The following is a 23,256-nucleotide window of genomic DNA, read 5'->3' as shown; positions in this document are numbered from 1 at the left end:
AACGACCCCAGAAGCACTGTAATGACCTCGGGGGGTATCGAAGTACCAAAGGGTCAGCGCTGGGGCCATTATCAGGTCAGGTAAATGACCCAAGGTCACCTCATTCATTATTTAGTCGTTAGTGTATAGCTTCGCGCGTGTCGGCGTCGTCGTAGTTAAAAAAAAAGGAATTGCTGTGTAGTTTGAGTCTCTCTCTCTCTCTCTCTCTCTCTCTCTCGACTGAATTTCTTGAATGAATCACTTATATTTTTAATTTCTCTGTCTGTCTGTCTGTTTCTTATTATGGATCTTTGTCCTGATGCTATTTGGAAATCTCTCTCTCTCTCTCTCTCTCTCTCTCTCCTCTTTCTCTCTCTCTTTTTTGCCATTTTTATTCTCTCTCCCTCTCTCTCTCTCTCTCTCTCTCTCTCTCTCTCTCTCTCTCTCTCTCTCTCAACCAATTTTTTAAATGTATCCATTTGATATTGTCAACATATATATTTTCAATAAATTAAAACCGCTAACATTAAAATATGTATGCTAACCATTTAAAAATACTCGCTGTCCCTCTGAGAGAGAGAGAGAGAGAGAGAGAGAGAGAGAGAGAGAGAGAGAAAGAGAGAGTGAGAGAGAGAGAGAGAGAGAGTTGCGTGTGTTGCATTATTACACATAACAAATAAATAAACGAAATATTACTGCTACGGTAAACGGTACTTCGACAGAGAGAGAGAGAGAGAGAGAGAGAGAAGAGAGACAAATTAAAATAGAGTCAAATAAAAATCGCCCGATGATATCTCGAACTAGACTCGACAGGAACATGGTCTGTACCGACAGATACAATCGAAGACGCTGATTGTAATGTGGCCCACAACGAGCTACCGTGTGAAAACAAAAGAGCATCGGGGAACCAAGGTGGCTGACCAATGTCATCGTTAAGTGCGACGATGCGACTCTCTCTCTCTCTCTCTCTCTCTCTCTCTCTCTCTCTCTCTCTCTCATTTGGAGTACCGTTTACCGTAGCAGTGATATTTTGTTTGTTTATTTATTTGTGTTTGTTTATTTATTTGTGTTTAGTTATTATTCTTTGTTTAGTGTCTGAGGAACTGACAAATGTTATGAGTAATGACACGACACACGCAACACCACCTCTCTCTCTCTCTCTCTCTCTCTCTCTCTCTCTCTCTCTCTCTCATTCAAAGTACCGTTTACTATAGAAGTAATTGTTTGTTCAATTGTTTGCGTTGTAAGAAACTGACAAAAGGTATTATATTTGATGATATTGATACAAACACAGCCATTTCCTCTCTCTCTCTCTCTCTCTCTCTCTCTCTCTCTCACACACACACACACACACACACATATTTGAAGTACCGATTACTATAGAAGTAATAGTCCGTTTGTTCAATTGTTTCTGTTGTAAGAAACTGACAAATGCTATTATATTTGATGATACGACACAAGCATGGCCATTCTCTCTCTCTCTCCTCTCTCTCTCTCTCTCTCATTCGTAATAACCTGCACTGTATAGCTAAGTAAACTTTTCAGCAGATTACCGTCTAATCTTGCTCACAAATTTCACATTTCCTCTTCCTCTCTTCTTTCTCTTTAATTGACCACATACAAACGCATATATATACTTCGTTAACACATACAAACTTGACGTCACAAACTTTGATGTCCCTGCCACGTTCTCGTTTAAACTTACAAACTAATTCTAACCTGGCATACATGAGGCAGTTAATCTTAAAAACTTGGCCAATGAAAATATATAATATAAGCTTCTGTCATAAACACGCGTTGTCTTCCTTATATCATGATATTAGACCCTAATTCGAAGTATTCCACAATGCATTTATGTCTCATGTTTTTTTTATTTTAATTTTTTTTATTGAATCCTTTATTCTTTGGCAACATATAAATACGCAATTTCTGATTGACGGGTTTAAATCATAATTGGATATTAAGTAGGCCTTGTAAGGATTATCATCATTACTCTAATTATTGTTATTTTTAAATTATCATTATTAATAATTTTTGGATTTGTGACGTACGTACTGACACTATTACTATTATAGTTACCTGATGGTAGAGTGATTAAGTTATTAAGTTCACTTTAAGTCATTACTTATAAACTTTAGATGTGAAAGGTTGTAAGACGACCAGTGTGGACCTGTGGCTATGTCGACCCAACCGATCTCCTTCTCTTATTGTTCGCGAGAAACAGATGTCTTTTGTTAAACAGGTAGGTTGCTAAGGTAATATTTACGCTTCAAAGCCTCGCCACTCCTCGAGTGAAGAAGTTGGAAAAAGCATAATATTTTATAAAGGAACAAAAGACCAGGCTCGGAGGCGCCCTTTGGAAACCAGACTCTGCATAGGTGTATGTCGGTCCTCCACGCCGCCGTTTTGGAAGATCAGAAGGCTCGCGAGAGCCCACAGACATCGCTTTGTGCGCCCTAAGGGGGGGCCAGACCCAGACTTGGGGGAAACATTGAAAACGTCTCATTTGCCGAAGCCGCTCTTTAGCACTCTCTCTCATTAGTAAGGTGGAGCCGAAGACGATCAAGGAACAACACGGGCTCTAGAAGTCGCCTCGCGGGACTCCGCAGCCAGCGCCGGTTCTGGCGCCGCGGGCGTTTACTTAGCAATGGATCCCGCGATTGGGTCCTTTATAAGTTCCCTCCTTGTTCGGCGGCGGACGGAAGAGAAACACAAGATTCCGACGTGTTGCTCTCCCGAACAGGACGTGATTGTCTGCTCGCTAATAAATCGGGGCGAATCGAAGATTATTTTTTCAATTTCTAACTTTTTTGTTTTTATTTTCCTTTGGCATCGGCAGGTTTGTCTAGTGGGTGGTCACAGAGCAAGAGTTCCTTTCTTTTCTCACTTGGAGGAGAAGGTTAGGAAATTGGGTTATCTACTGATTTCATTTAGGTTTTGTTTATTGATCACAGCCATGTTGAATTCAAGTATTCTTGTTTTTGCAAATCGCTTTATATTATTTATTAATATCATTCTTGATCCACGTTTATTAATTGCATCATCATTCTTCTTGCCCCATTTCTCTTACAATCACGGTTATATATAACAAGTCATAATTCTTGGCTGACCTCTTAATTTGCCATAAAATAAGTGTGACCTTGAGCTACTTATCAAAGGTCTCGATATAACTTACTTTACAATAAACTCGGTTGCTGTAAAGTTTAAGACGATCTTGAGTCACTGGTTTGGGCCCAAGTGTGAGACAATTATCATTATTAGATAAAAGTAAAAATCAGTGTCTTTTTCTTTTGATTAACGATATTATTTCTTACATTTAGAAATATCTCTTTTATGCATCGAACTGCATTAGAAAGTGACTCGTGATTCAAATGCATCATCTCGTTTTTTGATTGGCTGAGAGTAATAATACACGTATTCATTTTTTGAACTCTTGGAAATGTCTGACTGTTGACTGAAACATTTAAGATTTCTTCCCCCCCCCCCCCCCCCCCCCCCCCCCCCCCCCCCCCCCCCCCCGCCCCCCCCCCCCCCTTTTTTTTTTTTGTCAGTAAGGCAGTGAATTATTATCCAGATGACATCATCTTACTCGACAGGTATATCAAAATGTTGTAAACATGTTTGAGATTTGTTGTTTACTTATTATTGTAATGATTCGGCAATTTATTCGTAAAGTAATTTAAAAGTTTATCCTAAACCACAAAACTTGACCAAGAAGTGGTATTGTAACCTTTGACCTCAGTTTTGCAGTTTATGAAAGCTTATGTAAATCCCTAGTCGGGGTCGCTGTTTTGTTTTACTCGGGGAGTAAGCCTACAAGCTAGTTATAGTTGTTCTTGCTGTTGTTGCTCTGATGGGGGTTACGAAGAGCCTAAAAAGGTCCTGTCTGAAAAAAGATGTTTAGCGTCGAGTTAAATATACAGGAATTTTAGGAAAGGATATTTAGGATTTTTTCATTAGAACAAAAATTTAAAATATAAAGTTCATAGTAAACAACAGAAATAAATTATTTCTAATAAAATGTAGCGTATTTATTTTAATTTTAGCTGTTGAAACGACGCTCTATTTGACCCTGGAATTTAGCATCTGGCCCCCGAGTAAGCTGGAGGTGAGACCACACCTTGTTAATGAGCCTTTTGTGTGTAGTTCTATTTTATGTCCTTTTTTCATCTACCTCTTTTCTCAAATATAACACAACATTCTTGTTCTCACTCTTACTTTGAATAACTGTGAATAACTTTGAATAACTTATTGGAGCTCATAATTACCACAACAGTAGAAGCGCGTTGGGAAAAAAATTAAAAAGAATATATTTAAAAATAAAATTAAAACCAAAAAAAAAAGTCTATTTAAAATTAAAATTTAAACTAAAACGTGCCAGGGTAACGTTTGAGGCGATATTGCTGATTGCCAGTCTATATAGTGTTCTTCATCATAGCCTTGGCGGAGGTTTGGGGTTTGAAAATGTTTCGGTAAGCAATCTCATGATGTGTTTGCAAAACCAGGAAAATGTTGGAGAATGTTTTGAGAAAACATCCGGGCAAAACATTTTGTTAAAATGTTTAATCAGATTTTTTTTTTTTTTTTTTTTTTTTTTTTTTTTTTTTTAGTAGAGATTGGAAATGCTTTTGATTGGATAAAGAAAAAAAAGTTTGCGAAAACAAAACGGAAAATATGTTATATGTTAAATCAAACGACCAAAAATTGTCTAAACGTAGATAAAAAAAATCTGAATAATTCAGAAAATTTTATGAAAACATCTCTTGTTTTTCAAAACGGTAAAAATAAATAAATAAATAAATAAAAACTCTACTTTCCGCCAAAATACGATATCTATCGTTAATGTGACAACCACATACGATAACGTTCCCTGCTCTGTTTATGCGTCCATTCCTCGCAGATAAAAAAAGGGGTCACCGCTCCCTCCCCAAACTTTTATTATTCCTTTCCTCTTTTATCAGATGAAGCTTAAAGGATATATGTCTCCCGTTTAACCACAAACTCGCCCTTAAGGACCAGGTACGCAAGGGTCAGAGTTCATTGCAATTGAATAGCTCGATTCCACGCACGCACACAGGTGTCCGGTATCTTAATATAAAATAGTCGCAGAGATCGCAGAGGCCGCTTGAAGCGCGACGCCAGATACTCTCTCCAGACATTATCGCGGGAGAGATAGAGCGATTGGGCCTTAATCTGACGGGTAGGAATACCTTCGTATAGGAATGCTTATACTAGTTCTCTTAACTAGGAACACCCCTCCCTTCTCCTCCATCCTATCCTCCTCCTCCTCCTCACACCCCCTTCTCTTGGGCAATGGTTCCCACAGGATGGAATACCCATATCCCAGCCTCCCAACTCCTGGGGGAATCGGGGTATCCTAATACCCACCTACCAAGTCCCCCTACTGGCCTGTCTATGTAAGCCTTATTATCCTCTTCAAATTGGATAGACTGGACAGTTTTCTTTCTTGTTTGTTCGTGAGAATTGTTGTGTTTGTTTATTTCCTTCATTTAATTCTCTTTCTTCTATTCGCTTCGTTTTTCCTTCTTTCTGGGATTGTTGTCATCATGTCGCATCTTATACCTGTATTTCCATGTGATTTGATCAGGGAAATATCTTGGATATTGTGGTCGTAATGGGAATTGGAATTATTTTTTTTTTTTTTTACTTTTTTTTTATTAAATCGAACTGCTTTCTTTCGACCTTTCTTTATAATTCTGCGGCCGCAGGTGCCTCTTTCAGATACTTGTGGGATGCTGCTCTCATCTCACCGCGGGCAACGTCTGCGAGACAAACACTTGCATCTCAATTTTGACTCGGGCCCTTTGACAGATCCGAGAGGAGGAGGAGGAGGAGGCGGGGGAGGAGGAGCAGGAGGGCGGCCCTTCCCTGAAAATAGCTGCGTTACGATTAGCTGTCCAGACCCCGCCCCTCGCTGCCGATTGGTCCACACCTTCGGGGAGGCGGGCCGGGAGAAGGAGGGTGGGCGTGGCATGCCTGTCCTAGCGACGGCGAAGAAGTCTTCTTCTTCTTCCTTTCCCTTCTCCGAGCGGCGGTGATCGAAATGAAAACATTCGCTGGTGCGGATTTTTGCGCCCAAGCCGACCTTTCTCGTCAGATCCGTGGTGGAGGAGCCTCCGCGGGAAATGCGCTTTCTGCGGGCGGCGTCGTCGTCTTCGTCGAAGAAGGAGAGGCCCCCCAGGCAGTATAGTGAGTGCTGTGTTCGGTGGTGTCACGGACGGTGTATTATAGGGCTCTGGCATGGCTATAGCTGCTAGCTGCTAGTTGGAGCAGCAGCAGCAGTAGTAGTGGCCTTTGGCTCTTGCTGCGACGACCTGTACGTGTGCGTGTGTTTGACCGTCTCTAAACGCTAGGGAGAGAGAGAGAGAGAGAGAGAGAGAGAAAGAGAGGGGCCCTCCTCAGTGTGGTGTCAGTAGTGGTGGTGTGAAGTGTTAAAACTCCCCTGCGGTTATACGGATGCTGGAGGCATCTCGCGCTTGAGAAAAGCAGTAGCAGCATCAGCATCCTTCGTCTTCTTCCCCTCCCACCCCCCCATTCCTTCCTTCCTTCCTTCCTTCCTTCCTTCCCCCTCCATCCGTCTTGACCCCCCGGTGGTTTTTCTAGCGCCTCCTCCGACTGGAAGGAGCAGAAGAAGAAGAAGAAAAGGAAAAGAAGAAGGAGGAGGAGGCCCTCGACCTCGACGTCGTCGCAAAGGAAACCAGGTAAGTCCCATTCACTCCTCCAGCTCCTGCCGCCGCCGTCAGTTTCCCCCCCTAGATCGTCGGGGATGGCGGGTATAGGATGTTCCCCCTCACCCCCCCGTCCGGCCTCTCCTCTGGGGCGATCGACCGCAGGGCCGTATAGCAGTGACCCCGTCGGAGCGGTTATTGATGGAAAATGTCCAAGGCAGCGAGATGCGCACCTCGTATCACACGGGAATATGGAAGAGGGGCGGGGATGATGATGATCCCCGTCCTGTGAGGCTGCTCCGCTTCTTCGGTTACGGGGAGGACATTGTGACGCTCCGGGGTGTAGACGACGCCTCCGGGGAATCGCGCTGCTGCTGCTGCTGGGTGGAAAGTGCCTTCGAGGCGTAGCGTAGGACTCGTTGTTACCAGGAGTCCTGCGGTCTCGTCACCAGAAGGCCTTCGGGAGCTCTGAGAGACTCCTGCGTTCTTGTAACTGGGAGGTGTCTGTGTAGGACTTCCCACGAGGGCGTCCCTGAGCTTGTTGTCGGAGTCCAGAGGCTGTAGCTGGGGTGGGGGGTTTAGGGTGCTAGAGAAAGCCCTTTTAGAGGGAGGGGGGGGTTAGAGGTAAGGGGTTATAGAGGTGAAATTTGATCCACTATTATGTCAACGAGGGTCTGGTCGACACACCCGCCCCTGGCTGCCCCATTCAAAAAGGACAATCCTCTGAGGAAGGGTCGTTACTGGTCCCTTTTTCGGGGGTTCCTCGGAGGGAGCCAGGGGCGCCCATCCATCCATCCACCCGCCCATATGCTCCCCAAATCGTGGGTCCCCCGAAATCCAGTGACAATATGCTTGTCGTTCCCAAATGCTCCTGGAAAAGAACTGGTTTTTACAGCAGATAGTTAAACTGCTTTAATAATATTCAATAAATAAATAATGCACATATGGCAAACTGATTTTGGGGATTTTAGTTGTCGCTTTTTTTTTCAAATTGTTTTTGATGCGTGAAGATTCAAAAGATCTTATCTAGGATGAAAATCTTCCTCTCATGGTAAATTTGGTAGAGGGCTTTCACATAGTCTGCTGCGAAAATTCCTAAAAACTCTTTTGAATAGATAATCAGAGAAGGTTTTTCATGTATACTTTATTCACAAAAGTTCAGTGAAAAATATTTTCATTTATATTTTTACCCAAATGGAATCCGCCTTCATACTTACTATAGCTTGCTTGTTTTGAAAAATTTCTTTCAAGGAATCTGCTGCAAAAATTGCTTTTAAAAACCTTATTGAATAAATAAATAACAAATGTTGAGTGAAATCTAATTTTTCATCCGACTGGAATTAAGTCCTTATAATTTTGCTTACTAAACTTAGTGTTTTGCTGTTAAATTTTCTGTCATTGTTGGATCAAAATCCACATCTCCTTGAATTCTCACTAAGATTTTTGTTGTTCCATTGCAAATGTCAGTTCATATCAGTTGAGTTGCACTCAGTGGATCCAATCTTGGTGAATTCCAACTTTTAGTTTTCTGTAAAAGCAAACTATTGAGAACCTTTTTGTTTGTCCGCCCGTACTTTTTCCTCCACCTCATATCTTATAAACCACTGAGGTTAGAGGGTTGCAAATTGGTACGCTGATCATCCACCCACCAGTCGTCAGACATCCCAAATTGCAGCCCTTCAGCCTCACTTGCTTTTATTTCATTTAAGGTTAAAGTTAGCCATGATTGTACGTCTGGCGCCACCACTGGGTCGCGGCTGAGAGTTTCGTACAAGCGTTGTACGCTGTGTTTGTTTTTTCGTTGTTTTTCCTGTAAAGATCTACCAGGTTTTTCCAGAAGAATAGTCAATACTTATATCCGGTCAAATTCAAGTGAAATACAAAATCTTTGAAATCCATTTATTCATTGCAAGTTTTATTCCGAATTTTTCACCTAGTACTTTGTCTCTCATTCATTTTATTCTATTTTTATATTTATTTATTCATTCTTCAGCGAGAATTGAAAACGGCATTAGGTCGGTGCCCACTGGCGGATCCAGGGGTGGGGGTACCTGGGCACGTGGGGCACCGATCCCCCATGAAGAATAATGAAAAAAATAATAATATTAAAGATTTAGATGATAACATATAAGGGAAATCTCAAACTATAAAAATCTATTATAGAAATAATAATAAAATTGTGTGTGTGTGTGTATATATATATATATATATATATATATATAATATCTATATATATATATATATATATATATATATATGTATATATCTATGTGTGTGTGTGTGTATGTGTTCGTGTATGTACAGTATGAAAATTGGTGCCCCACCCTCATCAATTTTTTTCTGGACCCGCTGGTGGCGATGCGCTCATCTCCTCTAACAGTTTATATAAATAAAAATGTAACAGATATATGGTAATAAATAATGTAACAAGACAAATGAAACCGTAATAAATAGAGAAATAAAAACAACGTAACACAGAGAAATGGGAAAAAAAATTAACGAGGAATAAAAAAAACGTAACAGATATAGAAATGAAAAAGAACGGTTTGTTTGATATAAAAGGGGTCTTCAAATATTTATTTTTGACTCTATGCTACATGTGATACATGTGGTATGTGTATGTGGTATGCATTTTCGTAAGTCTGAAGTCTCACTTTTTTATATATATATAAAATTATTTATAAAGCTTTCATTATGCATTTGTCTGATAAAGCAACATGCTTTGCAATATCTTCAGATCTGTGTTAGATATGAGTGAATATTGATAGCAGTACTGAAGTAATAATAATAATAATAATAATAATGATGATGATGATAATGATTCATAATAATAATAATTTTGTCAGCTCAAGGTCATGTACATGGAAAATACAAAGTGCAGACTGTCATTATTATTTTATCAGTCATGTATTAATAACGATGGTTGTGAGAGCCCTGTGATATATATATAGGAATATATATATATATATATATATATATATATATATATATATATATATATATATATATATATATATAATAATATCCAAACGTTACAAAGACACGTTTCGTTCAATTCCCACCGCTGGAATTCAATCCAACCTGCTTGTGACGACATCGTCCAAAACCACTCTCTCTCTCTCTCTCTGGAACGAGCAGCCGGTCCATTTCCCAATTAATAAACTGGTTCGGCAAAAGGTATAGCTGTCTCTCTGACTTGTCTGTCTCTCTGTCTATCGCGAGCTGCGCTTCTATGTTGCCATTGAATTCCACGATTTAAAAAAAAAAAAAAATATTCAGGGCGATGAATCATTCATAATATTGGGATAAATCGGTATTTAAATATATTGCGATTTCTGGAAATCGATTTTTGCCAACTTTGTTCGTCATCAAATTTTCAATTATTTAAATTCTGTTTTGAAAATGAACTTATTAATTTCGTTTGCAAATACACTCCTCACGCGGTGCACTGTAGGCATTACTTTAGGGTATTTGAAGCCTCCTTTGGCACCTATCTGTAACCCACTTTTTTTCCATTTACTGTACCTTCGTTCATATTCTCTAAATTCTTTTATTTTCCACCCTCTCCTAACAATTGTTTCAACATTACTTTCAGCGCTGTATGACCTCATAGGTCGGAAGCGGTAAGCTTTTGGTCTCTGAATTTTATATTTCGATTCAAATTGACCAATACAGCTTATTTACAAATACTACTAATTGTCTTGCCTTTATAGGGTCGAATTTGATTAATTTCGCTCATTTTAGCATAGTATTTTTTTTTATTGCACATTAGGATGTTATCGTAATTTTCAGGATGCGATACTTTATATGTCGTTCGCTAAATTTATGTTTTATTATCGATTCTATTTGTTGTGAACTTTCTGGTTTTAAGATTTCAACTACATATCCTTTGACATTTGTAAAGTTCCACTTAATTCCTATGAATTATCTTAAATGTTTTTCGATTTTAGTTTAAGATTTCCAATAAAATTCCTTTTAAACTTTTAAGGTACCACTTAGTTCCTATGAGTCATTTTAAATGTTTCTCGATTTTAGTTTGTTATAAACTTTCTGATTTAAGATTTCAACTTAATTCCTTTTGAAAATTTAAGGTCCCACACATGAATTATCTTTAAAAAAAACATACGCGTCTTCCTTTATTATATAATATATGGAAAATAAGAACATTTTTGGGTTTTAGGACAAAATTTCCTTATTTAGTTCCCAATGTTTTTCTTGCCACAATTTGAATATTTTGTTGAATCATTAAGAGTTTCTGAATGTGGGTAAAATGTCACTGTGCCGTGCAATACAACTAACTTGTATTATGCTAATTATTATTCTTAATATAATGTGAATGTTGTTGCCCAAAAAAAAGCAGATAAAGGATAACGATTTTATATAATGATGACAAATGTTTGTCGTAATGGACTGCTATAGATTAGAATGAATAAATAAAAAGGTAATATATACCACAAAAAGTAAACACACACAATGAATACAAAAATTATTAAACACAGCTAGTGAAATCTTACGTCCCTTGAAATATCTTACGATCATTTATAAATAACGAAGCAATATTATTCACTTATTTATATATTCGAGTCAGTTTAATCTTTCCATGAAAATAATGTTTGTAAATTGTAAAGCGAAATAGATTTACGTTCAGTGTTGGTGTTGCAAAGGCTGTGGTCATCAACGTATTAAGTCTGAGAATATATACGTATGTGTCAATATATTTCTAGGATTTTAGATTTAAAAAATTGATGGATTTGTGATAATAGTTATTATTCAAAGTGAATAACTATCTGCAACAAATACGCCTCTCTCGCTGATTCTGATTATCCGGCGATAAATTATAATTTGCTGTCAATTATCGCGTAATGATGAATAATTACATCTAATTCAAACTGTCTGGTATTAAATACAGTTATCAACAAGGAATTGGTAATTCCAGAATTCTACAATAAGTGATTCGTGATGCAAGAGCTGCAGAATTATTTGACGTCAAATGCAACTTTCTGATGTTTTTATTTTTCCAAGTGCTTGATTGAAAGTGCTTGTGTTTCCTCAAGTGCTTTTAATTCAAATGTTCGTGGAATTCCTTAAGTGTTTTTAATTTAAGTGCTTGCGTATTTCCTCAAGTACTTTTAATTCAAATGATTGTGTATTTCCTTAAGTGCTTTTAATTCAAGTGATTGCGTATTTCCTTAAGTGCTTTTAATTCAAGTGCCTGTACTTTATAAAGAGCTTGAATTCATCAATGTGCTTTTAAGTTTTTGAGTGCTTGATTGAAAGTGCCTGGATTTCCTCAAGTGCTTTTAATTTAAGTGCTTGAATTCCTTAATTAATATGCTTTTATTTTTGAATGCTTGTACGTTTTCAAGCGCTTGTATTTTATAAGTGCTTTTATTCTGTAACTGCTTGCATTCTCGCAAGTGCTTGTATTTTATAAGTGCTTTTATTCTGTAACTGCTTGCATTCTCGCATGTGCTTGTATTATTTAAAGTACGCATTTTTAAGTATGAAGTGATTTCGTTTTTGTATTTTTGGAATTTTTCAGGCGCTTGTATTTTCAAAACTGCTAATATTTTCCCTTCTTTCTCAAGTGCTTTTGATTTCAAAATAATTTTAATTTTCTGTGCTTGAATTTTGTTAAGTTTTTATCCTTTTTCCAAGTGCTTGGGTCTTAAGCGCACGTGCTTTTTCTCAAGTGCTTGCGTTTCTTGAGGCGCAGTTTTTGTAGCCAAGTAATATATTTTATTCAAAATATATTTCTTAAAAGCGACTGAGCCTAGAGGGCTGCAAATTGGTATGTCGATCATCCACCCTCAAGTCATTAATCGTACCAAATTGCAGCCCTCTAGCCTCAGTAGTATTTTTTTATTTAAGGTTCAACTTAGCCATAACCGTACTTCTGGCGGCGCTATAGGTACCAAAACCATAGGCCACCACCGGACCGTTATTAAGTTTCATGGGCCGTGGATAAGGCCACCACTGGACAGAAAACTCAATTGTGCCGATGAAATTTTAAGTAATATTTAACAAATGCATATCTCCATGTTACTGTCATTCATTCTAACTGGCTTACATCAACGCGTTACGGATCTGTGACGTCACGGGCGTTACTCACCGTCCCGTAATGGGACGCTTTCCCCAGTTATATGTATAACCGTGAATTACTTTGTGTCTGTTAAAGTATTGTGGAATTGTCTATCTATTTTCTATTCAAATACGTACTTACTACAATTCATTTTCCATTTGCGCGTAAAAATGTCTACAGAATTTGAATGATAAGTTCCCCAGGTAATAAATTCAGCCTATTTGACCATTATCTTCAAAGAAGTGGAGACTTGTGAAAGTAAAAGCCCAGGAAAAAAAATGATAATGATAGTAATTTTAGCGATAATGATAATAATGATGAAAGTGATGGTATTAAAAACTCCTATACATTCCCTTGGATCTTAAGGCCTCGTTGGGACCCGTTGCCTCTCCCGCCAGACTCCCTTGGTCTGTCGTAAGTTCCGGAAATGAGATGCGTAGAGACTTAGGATGGTCGGAACAAGCTGGTCACCCATCCAAGTTTTGGTCATAGCTAGTATTTCTCTAACAGTGATTTTATTTTTTACTCTTTATTAAAAAATATTTATATATAGAACGAAATTTAATTATCATTTTTATTACAAAGTATATCTACTATTTTGATTAAGCTGTTATTTATTCCTGAGGGAATAATAATAATAATAAATAATAATAATATAATAATTTAATTATCATATTAAAGTAATATCTTTTTTACCCGATGACTAAAGATAAAGGGCTGTTTATTTATTCCGATGGGGAATAATAAAATAAATAATAATAATAATAATAAATAATAAAATAATAATAATGTATTCGTCAAAATTTAAAATTGGACGTCACTCAATATAATCTAAAATTTTAATTCAAAATGATACACAATTTTTGTTTACATATTCCATCAAAATAACCAAAAATAAATGAAGATTTCTCTCTCTCTCTTTCTCTCTCTCTCTCTCTCTCTCTCTCTCTCTCTGTGTTCTTTTCAGAGCGAGAAATGACGTTGCCAGATGCATAATAATAAACTTCCTAGTTATATCTCCATCGCAAACGTACGATCACCAGTTTAAGATTTCACGGAAATGTACATCCTGCAAATTGGATATTTATGGCGAATATGAGTCTTTTTCAAGTTTATTAACGCGAATATGCATCTTTTTCAAGTTTATTAACGTGAGCGATGAAGCAGGAAGCGTGTACATGGTATATTTATTTGTATGCTCCGATGGTTATCTTGCGCGAATTATTTCGGCGAGAGGGGGATTGTACCGTTACGGTTGGTGGATCTTAATTGAGTGGGGTTTGCACAGGATATATTCATGTATATATATGTATGTATATAGATATATATATATATATATATATATATATATTTATATATATATATATATATATATATATATATATAATATATATATATATATATATATATATATATATATATATTATATATATATATATATATATATATATATATATATATATATATATATATATATATATATATATATATATAGATTGCATTGAGCTACAAATGTCCTTTAATATCCAATTCGATCTACCTTGGAATACATATGTTTTCATGTAATGTTAACCGAAGGGGAATTTTTTGAGTTGATAATATATGACGTGACTATATCTTTCAAACAATCATTTGGAAACCTCGCCAAATAGAATACAATTGTTTTCAGATCACTACTTCTCTCTCTCTCTCTCTCTCTCTCTCTCTCTCTCTCTCTCTCTCTCTCTCTCAAGCGCTAACTGATCTAGCTGATCACATCAACCGTTAATCCACAACGCCAGCGCATGAATCTCACTTTATTCGAACTTCTCAAGAGGGGATTACTCGGATACAAGTTAAGAAAATAAGCCACTGACAGATTGCTCGCTTTTCCCTTTGTTCAGGAGGACTATCTCTCTCTCTCTCTCTCTCTCTCTCTCTCTCTCTCTCTCTCTCTCTCTCTCTCTCTCTCTCTCTCTGTCCTAATCAAAGCGGAATATTTGTATTTGTGGCTGTTTTTATTTTATTTTATTTTTTTATGTATATTTATTGTTTGCTTTGTTTATTGTGAGTGCTGTGTACCTGGGTTGTGGATGTATGTATATACATTATATAGATATATATAACATATGTATATATATATATATATATATTATTATATTAATATATATATATATTATATTTATATATATAAATATATAGTATATATAATATATATATATATATATATATATAAATGAAATTTATGAGTGTGTTTGTAAACTTTGAGTGACTGATTATATTTTGTTTTGATGAGACATTCATCCCTCTCTGTCTCTGTCTCTGTCCTGTCTGTCTCTCTCTCTCTCTCTCTCTATCTCTCTCTCTCTCTGTATGTCTGTCTTATATGTAAGTTCACCTTATATACATACATACTTAAAAAACGAATGTATAAACACTCATGAATAAAAAAAACACAAAAATACACAGTAAAGTCACCAACATTTTTGAGTCACAAAAAAAAAATGAGATTATGTACAACTAAAGCAGCCTTGATTTTTAGTCTCCCACGCTCATTTAGCTTATTATTATGTAGTGATGAGGGGTTAGGAGGGTGGGTGGAGAGGGGGGTTGAGGGGTTGAGGGGTTGATGGGACAGGGGGAGGGGCATGTGATGGGTTTGTGGGGAGTGGATGGAATTTGCATAGACTGTTGCTTGCTTGCATCTGCTTACAATTTAGTTGGCAATGTGAGGTTGATTTCCTTTCTCACATTCAGGGTTTTTCTCTCTCTCTCTCTCTGTCTCTCGTCTCTCTCTCTCTCTTTCTCATCATATATATATATATATATATATACTATATATATATTTCGTATAATATATAATATAATTTACATAAATTTTCAGTTATAATTTCCTTTACTTCAAACCTCTCTCTCTCTCTCTCTCTCTCTCTCTCTCTCTCTCTCTCTCTCTCGCGCAGCCTCGTTTCTGTCATCAGCTGACCTTCGACGATCGTGCCCATGGGTACTCTGCCCCACTAATGAGGGCATGTTTATTGGGCGCCAGGAGTTAGGTTGGTGACTGGGCATTAACCATCGGTTCAAATCCTGTGAGTTGTGCTTTCTGCTCTCTCTCTCTATATCTATGATCTATATATCTATTTTTAAGGAGGGGAAGAGTGGAATATTGAAAATGCAAGAGGTTAAATAGTTGACTTGAATTATAGTCAACGAGTAATTTTGAAATGAGTAATATAAACATTATAAAAGACACAGTGTAATAATTGTCGTATACCGACCTGGATTTTTACCACGTAGTGGTTTCAAGTTATCTTTTAAACTTGCATATCCATCATTACAACGTATATCGGTTTCGCTTACTTTGTTTCTATTTTCGTTCTTGTTGGGGGCCAAGAAACCCTACAAACGTTTGTTGGGGGCCAATAACCCTAAAAACGTTTGTTGGGGGGCCAAGAAACGCTAAAAACGTTTGTTGGGGGGCCAAGAAACCCTAAAAACGTTTGTTGGGGGGCCAAGAAACCCTAAAAACGTTTGTTGGGGGGCCAAGAAACGCTAAAAACGTTTGTTGGGGGGTCAAGAAACCCTACAAACGTTTGTTGGGGGCCAAGAAACCCTAAAAACGTTTGTTGGGGGTCCAAGAAACCTAAAAAAGTTTGTTGGGGGGCCAAGAAACCTAAAAACGTTTGTTGGGGGGCCAAGAAACCTAAAAACGTTTGTTGGGGGCCAAGAATCCCTAAAAACGTCTGAAAAAGGTGTTTCACGGCGAGTTAAAGATTCAGGAATTTTAGGATAGGATATTTGTGATTTATTTATTACAATTAAAATGTAAAAAAAAAACGTTGCATAATAAACGGTACAGAACAATTATTTTTTCTCATAAAATATAAAGTATTTATTTTAATTTTCGTTGGTGAAACAATACACTATTTGGCCGTAGATTTTAACATGCACACCTTAGTAATGTGGAGTTCGGATCGTGCCTTGTTCACTTGGAAGTTTATTTTACAGAAATAAGAAACGATTAAACGTACAAAGAATACAAATGAAAAAGTACAAGTTATTTCTTTAAACTAAAGGCGTTTTTATAACTAACTGATTATCTAGTAGAATTATTATTCGTTCTTCTTTTCTCTTCCTGTCTTTTTCTCTATGTTTGTGAGTCTATCCGTCTATCTCTCTTATCTCCTTACCTCTATTTTTCTCATCCACATAAGAATTGATGATGTTCCTCTAAGTCAGTATTTATGAGAATCTACATCAATCCTCCCAAGAATTTCGTTGGTATCTTTGCTGGCGGTTTGTTGTGGTCCTTTTAAAAAATTAATTCCAAGTGTGGTCTTGGGATGGTGGTCAAGCAACTTGTTTAAAAGGAGTCTAGTCCTCATTCTTAGGACTGCTGCTGACCTGGATGAGTAAAATGTCCTAGGATGCCGGAGGCAATCAGAGTTGATAGTTTAGGAAATGAGTGTTAAACGTTATTTTTATGATTGTTTTCTGCTGTTTATCATAACTAAATTGTTTTCAGTACTGATTTGCGTTTTCTGTCTTTCATCATAACTAAGTTTGTTGTTTTCAGTAATGATTTTATTACTGTTTTAAAATAATACAATAATTAGAAGAATAGAGAAGAACCTCTATAGAATCAACGCAGCTGAGGCAGCAATTACTTTTAATAAAAAAAAAAAATAATAATAATAATTCAAATTTTTATCAACATAGAACTCCAGTCATTGTCTCTCTTTCTCCGCCTTCCGTCTCTCTCTCTCTCTCTCTCTCTCTCTCTCTCTCTCTCTCTCTGGGTCTCGAGGCGACAGCTCACTTATGTCCTTCCACTCCGCGCAACTTACGTCTTCCGTCAATCATAGCCGGAGACCCTTCCATTATGACGTCATTATAGCGCTATCTGGTGGACAATAAAACCCACAAGGCTTCCCCTGGGGGAGGGGGGGAACTCCCCGACGTGGGGTCGACGACTTTAATTGGCGTCGGCGACGGACGCTGAGGGCGCGATTTTATTGCTCCATTATTCCGTCCTCTTCCGAGTTCTGTTCTTGGCCTTGATTGGCTGATGTTGACGGTAGTGCGTTCTGATTGGCTGAGTAAGGTCTCTGTTGTGTTTGTGGATTTCTTAAAGACTACTGAGGCTAGAGGGCTGCAAATCGGCACATTGAGTGTTATGCAGGAATATACGCTGAACAGAAAACTCGATTTACTTGTTTGATTGTGAAATTGATAGTGTTCTATGAAGTTAGAGGCTAATACGAAGAATATTTACAATAAATATTCTATTTGCGAATTCATATATTATATGTAAAATACGTATATGAATATCTCTTTAACTAATAGTAAAAAACGCCCCTTAAATACAATATTTAGGTAAATAAATAACCTTGTATTTCGATTGGAGATTGCCAGTCGAAATGTAAGATTTCGTCCCCTAAATATTGCCTATTGAAATCGTTGCCTTTAAACCAGGCAAAGTTTCGAACCGTGTTTATGACAAAGTATTTATCAGATCTAATTCCCCTTCGGGTGTAAGTTATTGCAGAAGTATAGCGAAGCGAATATTAACGATGTATGTGGAGTGATATTTTCTTAATATATTTTTGGATATAAAACAGAAAAAATGTATAGTATATATATTTGTACATACATATTATATTATGTATATATACGTATATATATATAGTAATATATATATATATATATATATATATATATATATATATATATATATATATATATATATATATATATATATATATATATACAATTTTCATCTTTCCTACCAAGATTATTACTGTGGATTCTTTTGTATAAATATACATACATTCATACACACACACACACACCAAATCCCCTAACCTCTCTCGTATTTTTACTTTTGGATTTATATTCTTCGCTTCTGTTGGGAATTCCCTGCGTTTCCCTGTCGCATATTGTTTTGACGAGTTTGACAGTTAACTTGATATTGCAGTCTGTAACCAGATATTTTCCCTCGCCTCCCTCCCTTCCTACCTGTGCACGTATATATGCATGTTATGCCTGATGGTAGATTTGCGCAGCACACAAATACTCACATACAGTCTTATATATATATATGTATATGTATGTATGAATATATATAAGCCAATATTACAGAAAAATGACAGGCAGAAAGAAAGTCAGTACCAAGCGCTTTTTCGCCTTTATTCATGCCCAGACAGTGCCCAGTGCCCCTATAAAGGCGAAAGTGCTTGGTACTGGTGGCTTCCTGCCTGTCATTCACCTGCGGGTATTCACTTATGTGATGAAGTCACGTGCATCTACTGTGATTTTTTTTAGCATGAATATAAATATATGCATATATAAATTACTATTTACTATTTTCTAAAAACTGTAATGTAGATATGTCTAATTTTAGTAAAAAGTTCATATTTGCTTCAGAATTCATTACTTACAAACACCTACAGAAATAAAGTAAGTCCAATCCTTCGCGTAAGTTAGAAAACAGTAAATAGTGAAATATAATATTAAAAAACTACCATGTCATAAAAAGTTACCAAAACCATAAGTGAAATGATCGAGAATTAAGATTTTTCGATTGGCGTAAATCCAGCGTATAGCCATCATAGCCATCAAGATTATGAAAACTTTACGTGAGACTAAAGTGTCTGGAATAGGTAATTCTGTAGTATATTGTAACACATCCCTCTTAACGATTGTACCTTGGCCCTGTTGCCAAGCGTAACTTCTGATGTTACTGAAGGAAGGATAAATTAAAAGATAACTTCTAAGTAATACTCCCTTTGTGCTCGAAACTCCTTGTCTGCAAGTGACGATGGTTTTGCCAACATAGGTGACTAGGTGGCAATGGCAATTTTATTCCACTGCACATGTTGGTCTGTGATTTCAATCACGCGTCATAAACAATGTGAGTATTTCTTCTCCTTCTGAGGTAGCTTGTATGTATGTAATGCTTTTGGTTAGGAAGAAATCTTAGCCGTAGGATTTCAAGTAGTTAATTGCAGAGCATAAGGGAATGAGAATCTTAAGTTTAGTACGTTTTGTTCTAGGTATACTTGTATTGCATTATTCTCGGTGTGAGAAATATCTGGATAAACACGAAAACAAGATGTTTCTCTCTCTCTCTCTCTCTCTCTCTCTAGTAAGGAAATAATAACTTCTGGCTTTTCATTTTAGATTTAAGATACTTTTGATGCACTTTGCTCATTGCGAAAAATATCTAAATGAATTAAAAGAATCAAAAGCCTCTCTCTCTCTCTCTCTCTCTCTCTCCTCTCTCTCTCTCTCTCTCTCTCTCTCTCAAGAGAATTCTTGATAAGTACGTTACATTTTGTCCAGTGTGAAAAATATGTAACTAAACAAGTAACCAAGAACCCCCCCCCCCTCTCTCTCTCTCTCTCTCTCTCTCAAGAGAATTCTCAATCAACCCTTCGTACCGCAGTGTAAAAATAGAGGCAAAGTCCCTCCGCCATTCTATCCAATTTATTAAGAGAAAATTGGCAGAGACGGTACCTAGCTATTCCCCATTGTCATGGCAGAGTGGCTCAGGTTGACATTTGTGGGTAACGAAGATGCTGACGTAGACTGGTAACCTTTGTTATTATTATTATTATTATTATTATTATTATTGCTCTATGACAGTCCTCTAATTCTACTGGGTGGTTTTATAGCGTGGGGTTCCGGGTTGCATCCTGCCTCCTTAGGAGTCCATCACTTTTCTTATTATGTGCGCCGTTTTTAGGATCACACTCTTCTGCATGAGTCCTGGAGCTACTTCGGCCTCTATTTTTTCCAGATTCTTTTTCAGGGATCTTGGGATCGTGCCTAGTGTTCCCATGATTATGGGTACAATTTCCACTGGCATATCCCATATCCTTCTTATTTCTATTTTCAGGTCTTGATACTTATCCATTTTTTCCCCTTTCTTTCTTTCTCTTCAACTCTGGTGTCCCATAGTATTGCGACATCAATGAGTGATACTTTCTTCTTGATTTTGTCAATCAACGTCACTCAATTATTATTATTATTATTATTATTATTATTATTATTTTCGTGATTGTGGTCCTCTCATTGGTGCTTAAACTGATGAACAACAATGAGAAGACTATAATTAGCAGAATAGGGAGGAATCTGTATAAAATTAATGCGGCTGAGGCAGTAGTTACTTTTAATAGAACATGTTTGAAAGAGGGTTAATTTCAGCATATTATTATTATTATTATTATTATTATTATTATTATTATTATTATTATTGTTGAGGACAAAGTTCACTGAACACTAGATGAAATGACAGAAGTAGAAAGAAAATTTAATGGCTGTGATTTATTTGAGAGTGGAATAAAATATTGCATGAAACATCTCTGAGAGAGAGAGAGGAGAGAGAGATAGAGAGAGAGAGAGAGAGACTAAAAATAGTATTTAAAATTTACGCCAATCTATTTCAACACCTTTCTGCATAACGCCAATAGACCATACGACCACAGGTGTCTGGGTTCTGGTGTTGGGGGGGGGGGGGTTGGGGCTTGTAGTTGGGGGGGGTGGCCTAGTAAGTACCCTCTATCCTTAGAAGTGGCATACCAACGAAATGCCTTCAGTAACAGTGGAATCCGGAGTTGGAGAGAGAGAGAGAGAGTGAGAGAGAGAGAGAGGGAGAGAGAGAGAGAGAGATCCGTGATTATTCCATTCTCTGTCTGAGAGAGAGAGAGAGAGAGAGAGAGAATTCTTCAAGGCGTGTGTTTGTTTATGCAAGCAAAGGAGTGTTTACCACCTCCGGGGATATATAAACTTTTTGTTTGTTTATTTGTTTGTTTGTTTTTTTATTCTGGAATAGGATTCTTCGTCTGATTGCCGCTGTTAGAACCAAACGGCTTCTACATCTTCCTGTTGGCCTGTCTGATTTTATTTTTATTTTTATTTTATCTCTTTTATTCGTTATTTTCCTGGCTTTTATCGGTTATGCATATGACGATTTTTTTCGGCTCTCGTATTCTAGTTGTTGCTATTGCTATGTCAAATTATTTTGGGTGATTTGTGGTTAAATTACATCCGCATAGATTCTCTCTCTCTCTCTCTCTCTCTCTCTCTCTTCTCTCTCTCTCTCTCAGGAAAACTGAATGATCACCTATCTTTCTTCCAGCTTATATCCTTATAAAAGAAGGGCGAATATCTCTCTCTCTCTCTCACTCCTTTCTCTCTTAATATATATATATTATATATATATATATCATTATATTATATATATTATAAATTATACATATATCCACATAATATATATCTATATATATATATATATATTATAGATATATTAATAAAAGTATTTACAATATCCATATAATGATATATATATATCTATATATTATATATATCTATTAATATATATAATATATATATTAAATATATTATATTAAATGTAAATGCTAAGTTGATGGCGCATTATGCATGAACGGGATAGATGTGCCACTGATACAGTCTCTGCGTGAATGTATGAATTTATTATTTACTTAGCGTAACATTTCTCGGGAGGTGTTTGACGCAATATATATAAATGGGGTCGACGTGGTTTATGGTGCCCTCTTCTTTGTAAGCAGAAAGTTGACCTTGTTGTGGTGGTATTGTCTAAATCTAGAGAAAATACAGATATTTTTCCTTTGTTAGTTTTATACTGCAAAAACTTATTTGAATTTATGAATAAACAATATATTTTTATATCGATCTATTAATATTAAACATCTAATTTCTGTTCTTCATGTTTCCTTTCATGTATTAAACAGGTTGCTGATTTTATCTACTTTTACTCTCGGTTCCTACTTGGAATTTGCATACGGTGTCACAAATAAGTTTTACGATTTTTTTCAATATTTCATCATTTTTATTAAGTACAGTTTAAAAACATCTTGGAAGTTTCGTATGATTGTAGAAATATCATTAAATATTTTCTTTAAGAGTTCACTAATATTATTCTTGATTTTCCTATTTTTCCTAAATAAATTCAAAGCGTGATTTAAAATTGTCCTTTTTTTACAGATAAGTATTTTCCTGTCATATTAATGCCTTTTTTATTAAATTTCTTAAGCTGATCGATATAAATGATTTCATCACTGATTTTGCAAAGAAAATAAAAATTTCTTATTTAAGAAAGCTCCTAATAAATTTCCCAGTCCAATTGCTAAAGTACTTTAATCCCACCAAAATTTATTTTAGATATTTGAGAGATTTGTAAATCCATCAAAACTTCCATTTGCAAGGTACAAATTTTGCCTGCTAATGCTTCGAGATTATATTTTTTGGAGTTTTATGAAATTTGAGAAAAAGATATTTCAGATTTTTTTTTTCTATTTTTGACGAAAATTAACTTTTAATGTCTCTCAAGGTTACTAATATTTGGTATTCTTTAGTTAGCATGTATGCGTCGATTTACTCTCTCTCTCTCTATCTCTGTCTGTCTGTCTGTCTGTCTCTCTGTCTCTCTCATGTTAAATAGAGCATGAAGCACATTTCACTTAACTTGCACACTATATATAT

At 36.4% G+C, this 23,256-nt stretch overlaps 1 protein-coding gene across 1 annotated transcript in view; it reads left to right on the top strand.

The window, feature by feature from the left end:
• The first annotated feature begins 6,011 nt into the window (after positions 1-6,011).
• The window catches only part of LOC135205047 (eyes absent homolog 2-like), a 200,429-nt gene continuing 183,184 nt past the window's right edge, over positions 6,012-23,256 (top strand). Inside the window, exon 1 of the mRNA XM_064235315.1 lies at positions 6,012-6,701. The gene's annotated coding sequence lies outside the window, so the exon portion shown is untranslated. The remainder of the gene's footprint in view (positions 6,702-23,256) is intronic.

Source organism: Macrobrachium nipponense, chromosome 48 (assembly GCF_015104395.2).
Source record: "Macrobrachium nipponense isolate FS-2020 chromosome 48, ASM1510439v2, whole genome shotgun sequence".
In the NCBI taxonomy this organism is placed as follows: domain Eukaryota; kingdom Metazoa; phylum Arthropoda; class Malacostraca; order Decapoda; family Palaemonidae; genus Macrobrachium; species Macrobrachium nipponense.
This window is presented reverse-complemented; position numbering and strand designations above follow the sequence as displayed.